The sequence below is a fragment of the Elgaria multicarinata genome, chromosome 1 (genome assembly GCF_023053635.1).
Source record: "Elgaria multicarinata webbii isolate HBS135686 ecotype San Diego chromosome 1, rElgMul1.1.pri, whole genome shotgun sequence".
NCBI classification, from domain to species: domain Eukaryota; kingdom Metazoa; phylum Chordata; class Lepidosauria; order Squamata; family Anguidae; genus Elgaria; species Elgaria multicarinata.
This window is the reverse complement of record NC_086171.1, coordinates 10665474-10671062: the sequence shown is the minus strand read 5'-3', so window position 1 is coordinate 10671062 and position 5589 is coordinate 10665474. Positions and strand designations below refer to the sequence as shown.

Sequence of the window (5589 nt, the reverse complement as noted above, 5' to 3'; positions counted from 1 at the left end):
TTGCCCCGGGATAGAGCCCTCCCCTTTGGGCCTGCTTTTTCTGCAGTCCTGGGCTGAGCCCAAGACCAAGGAACGTGTGGCCTGTTGCTGCAGTTTGACCCTTACTCGTGCAGAGCCGGGAGCTGCGCCCATCGGGGAAACTAAATTAAATTTTTAAAAACCCTTACCTTCAGGGCACGAGCGTTTGTGCACTCTGTTTTCTTTAAAAATAAAAAATGGCAGGTGCAATGCCTCTCTTCCTGAAGTCATTGTGCTTCATGTGTAAATGGAGGAGGGATCTCGCATTAATCACAAAGCGAGATCTTCCCTCCTCCATTGCGGAACAAAAGGTAGGTCTAGCTAAGGCCAGGGTGTCAAAATATGGCTTGTAGCAGCCTGAATTATACTCAGTAACAAGTTTTGCTGTGAGATGAATTCAAATGTTACATGGAATTAATAGAGAAATAGGTAGGTGGAATGTATGTCCATGTTTTCCAGGAAATCAGTAACCAGAAGAGGATGAAGACAGGGTACCTATCGCAACAACCCAAATACACTGTTGCATACATAGTTCTTCCTATCATACATATGAACCAGCTCTTGCGACTGACAACCCTAAGGAAATCCAATTAGAATTCAGTTCAAGGGGAGGTAACATGTCTGGCTAAAAAGGTAATGAGTATTTTGTGGGTTTGCTAACAATGATTACATCAACTTATTTATTTCCAGGTGCTTCACTGTGAGTAGACACAGCATGATGCTTTTGTGCAGTCCCATAACTCTCTTCTTAAAGTAGATGTATTTAAAGTAATCATCCATTTATAGCATTTATGCCTGGCAGATAAGTGTGAACACCCAGCAACATTCTGTACTTGCCTGACAAAATTTGATAGGAAATAGAAAGATTCCACAGAAATAGGATTTCAATGATATTTATGGAAAAACACTGTGGGCTGATACTTCTTTTCCCTTTAGCTTGCTTGTTACTAGTGAACAACAAAATAAAAGTTCATAGGCTTGTAAAGTATGATGCTGTTTTCCGTGTGCACACAAACCTGATATAACCATTCCTTGTGCCATTTTCACATCCAAAGCCACAATTCCATTTGTAATTACATCCACAGGAATGTTCTGTTTTCCTAGTTGAGCCCTTTTAGAACTAGACATCCAAAGAAGAAGAAGAAGAAGAAGAAGAAGAAGAAGAAGAAGAAGAAGAAGAAGAAGAAGAAAGAAGAAGAAGAAGAAGAAGTTGTTGTTGTTCAGCGTGAGATAGGCTGCTTACTGAGAAGGCTTTTACAGCACCATCATACCCATTCATGTAATTTTATTAGGTGGGAGCAGGTGATGAAGACTGAGTTCAGATGACATGAAAACTAATAGTGGGTTAAATAGTCAATGGTTGATTATTGTGTCATCTGTAGGGACTTTTTCACACCACAGTTGCTTATTTGGCCTAAATAACCAATGCTGTGCAGAGTTGATTATTTGAACAATCATTGATTATTGTGTCATGTGTTGGGCACCGTTGATTACTTTCTCACTCACAGTTGGTTATTTTCAGCAACTGCAGAGTTCCATGGGAAGAGCAACCAAAGCGGTGGCTGATGCTCTAGTCCAGCCGGCAGACCTCACAATGGCTGATGGGATACCAGGGGGAGGGTTGGCAGGGATGTGTCAATCAAACACACCATTGACTAGCAATCAACTCGACACTGGCCTTAATCAACCCCACAATTGATTATAATCTTGTCATGTGGGGAGTACCCCCTCGATAATCAACCATGACTATTAACCCATCATTGACTACTGTGGTTTTTGAATGCAGTCGATGTCTTCTACTCATGATCCTTCTGTTCTTTCTTTCTTTCTGGTTACTTCTGAAATGCTTAAAAATCAGTAAGATCACATTCTCCCCCCCCCCCAACTCTAACTCTGGCCATGTCCGCTTTGGAATGCAGCCCCCAAGACTAAGGTCCAGACTGGAATTCGGCCCTTAGTCTGCATGTACAACAGAATCAAAATACTTCTGGTCCCCCAGTCATGGATTTAATGAGAAAAGGGCTGAAAGATGAAGAATAGCAACTCTAAAACCTTACAGGAATAAACAGATCAAAAGGCATCTCAAAAATAGGGATAGGGATTTACCATGAAAAGGCAACAGAAAATCAGGGGCATCCTTGGAAAATTGGGAGCATATTTACATTGACAGGCAGCAACCGTATAATAAATGTTTGCCTGTAACCACCCATAAGTCATGCATTCAGTTGTGTTACAAGGCAAATGACACAAACGTTCTTCTTTTGCTCTAGTTGAAAACTATGGCTAAATGCTAATCAGCAATCCTAAAATAACCAGCCAGTAGTATTTCTTGGGAATAAGGTGTGTTACTTTGAGACAAACTTTGGCAACAGATTTAAATGTGGATTTTAATTTTAATTTTATTAATTATTTCTTTGCAGACCGCCAACCATTCAAAATCTAGCCACTTGGGAACCAAATACAAGCGAGCATTTGATTAGCAATTCCTTACGATGGGTTTTACAATGTTAAATTTGTACAAACAGATTAAGCCATGTTTTAAGCTGTTTCCTAAATAGCCTGGGAACTAAGAATTAAGTACAGATTCAGCCCAACCCCTGCAAAACCAGCCCACCCTTTTCTGAGCCCAACACCTGCTGTTCAAAACACATCACACAATGGCCTTCATCAGATCCCCCAGCAGATGTGAGAGATGCCCAGAGGTCTCTCAGATGTTTGTTTTCCTGGGTCACGTGAGGGCACCAGGAAGGGGAGGGAAAATTATTCTGGAATTCCAAAGGTCACTGCTGGACAAAAATAGTGAAAATTGCACACATGTTGAGAAAAACAGTGAGTTTGAGAAGTCTGGCAATCAGACAGAGAAGAATGACCCAAGCTAACGTTTCATATCTGCTCAAAATAAAGGAAAGACAAATGCAGTGTGGAGGGGTGGTGGTATTTTATTATTATTTAAAGCTGCCATCAAGAGAAAGAAATTATGATATTATCTTGCCCTGGGACTAAAATAATAAGGGGTTCAAAGAAAAGAAAAAAAGAGAGCTGTTATTACCTAGTGCTCTTGTCTTTGACTGTTTGGACATACTTGTTGCTAATGTTTGATTATTATTAGTGTCCTCCCAAGCAAAATGTTCATATAGGGGTTCACTGTAACTACTATTTATATAGGGGGTCATTGTAGCATTGAGAGAAATGGACGTTATACCATTAATTTCAGTTCTTAAGATCTGAAATTAAATGACAGGGCTCCACTGTAATTCATTTCCTTTACTTCCCCAGCACTTAATAGAACGACTTGCACAACCCAAACAATTACTGCATAGTTTGCTTTGCACATGAAAATAGTCAAGGTTAGTTAGAACAACCCTCATTTTACCTACTTAGCAGGGGCTGAGAAACTGTGTTGTCTGACAGATGGATTAGGTTTGGGCCTAGTTTCAAATCTTTGCTTCATTTTGATCTTTTGAGGTCATCTGAGGCAACATACTAGTTGGTTAGCATCAGTTTATCACGTGTAAAATGGAAATAGGAGGAGGCATAGCTCAGTGGCAGAGCACCTGCTTTGCGTGCAGAAAGTCCCAGGTTCAATCCCTGGTGTCTCCAGGTAGGGCTGGAAAAACTCCTGCTTGTGAAACCCTGGAGAGCTGCTGCCAGTCAGTGTCAACATTCTTGGGCTAAATGGGATGATGATTCGACTCAGTATAAGGCAACTTCCTATGTTCCTAATATAAACCTTCCTCACATCAAAACACATGACATATTGGTGTTCAGCACCACAGGATTGTGGATGATCAGTTCCAAAAAAATTGTGGAGCCTTGGGCAAGACATTTTTCATGGAAGTGTTCCCTCAGTGTGTCTACCTTCTCACTGCTGTTGCCACTAGCTGCTCTTGCTCCTCATCTTACTTTGCATTATTGTTATCACAGACAGAAAGCCAGTGAGCAAGTAGGCACTGGCATCTACTGCTCCTCCATCTCCATTTTCTGGGCCAGACTGAGGCCTGAGCTAGACCTGCCATTTAATCCACAATGAGCCACCCCGTGCATGGCTCCCGGCTCCGCACGAGGAATTGCGCGGAGCCGGGTCAACCCGTGGCAACAGGCCACACGTTCCGTGGTCTCGGGCTCAGCCCAAGACCGTGGAAGAACCAGGCCCAAAGTGGAGGGCTCTATCCCGGAGCAAGGGAGGGATCAGCCCTCCCTGATCCCAGGATCCCGTGTGCGTCAAGTAGACACACAGGGACGATCCTGGGGTTCGCCCTGGGATAAAGCCCTGTCTAGCTAAGGCCTGAGAAGCAGGTGAATGCTTCTCAGTCTAAAGAAGAGAATCAATTCCATTGGACTTTGTTGGTGGGCCCTTTCTGGGGTCAGGGCCGGTGCTACTATAGAGGCTACTCAGGCGGCCGCCTAGAGCACCAAGGTAAGGGGGGTGCCGAACGTCGCACCCGGAAGCCGCTCTCCCACAGCGGCTCTGAGAGGGCGGCTTCAGGCCGCCATTCCGAAGCCGCCCGCCCGCCCCAGCATTCTGGCTTCGCTTTGGCGCCCACCCAGCCAAAGCGAAGCCACGCCCACCCACTCCAGCGTCCTGGCTTCGCTTTGGCTGGGTGGGCGCAAAAGCAAAGCCGGAACACTGGGGTGGAGGGGCAGGCGGGCAGCTCCAGAACGGCGCACCCGGAAGTCGCTCTCCCAGAGTGGCTTCCGGCCAGGTACGCCATTCCAAAGATGCCCTCCCACCCCAGCGTCCTGGCTTCACTTCGGCTGGGCAGGCGAGATGGCACCCCGCACCCAGGTACGCTGCGGCGGGAGTGGGTGGGTGAAAGCAGCTCACCTGCCTAGGGCGAAAAATAGTCTGGCACCAGCCCTGTCTGGGGTGTGACTCTCAGCAGATACCTAACCATGCCTACCCTTGAACAAAACCATAAAGCCCTTGACTGGACCAGGTTTCCCAACTGTGTGAAAGATCCTGTATATAGGATCCTTTCTTACCAAGGCTTATCATGAAGCTGCCAGGGGATATGGCCACTGGTAGAGACAACATTAGAGTGTGTCTTCAGTTGGTTCAACCCCGTTGTCCACGCATGCATTCACTGAAAGTGGCAGTGACAGGGTCATAAAATAAGAGCCATGCTGGATCAGACCAAGGTCCATCTTTTCCAGCATTCTGTTCACACAGTGGCCAACTAGCTGCCCATGGGATATACACAAGCAAGACACAAGTGCCTTAGCACCATCCTGCCCATATTCCCAAGCAACTGGTGTAAATAGGCATACGGCCTCTGATGCTGGCGGTAGCATTTATCCATCAGGACTAGTAGCCATTTATCACGTTCCCTGCTAGGAATTTGTCTAAAGCACTTTTAAAGCCATCCAAATTGGAGGCCATCACTACATCTTGTGGGAGAGAATTCTGTAGTTCAATTATGGGCTGTGTGAAGTTCTTCTTTTTATCTGACCTGAATCTCCCACAAATCAGCTTCATGGGCTGACATATTATGAGAGAGGGAGGAAAATGTCTCACTATCCATTTTCTCCACACCATGCATAATTTTGTACATTTCTATCATGTCTCCGTTT

General features: G+C 45.1%; 1 non-coding gene across 1 annotated transcript; it reads left to right on the top strand.

The window, feature by feature from the left end:
• The first annotated feature begins 3546 nt into the window (after positions 1-3546).
• On the top strand, positions 3547-3618 carry TRNAA-UGC (transfer RNA alanine (anticodon UGC)). Its single transcript has one exon. It is a non-coding gene; the product is annotated as a tRNA-Ala (tRNA).
• The last annotated feature ends 1971 nt before the right edge of the window (positions 3619-5589 follow it).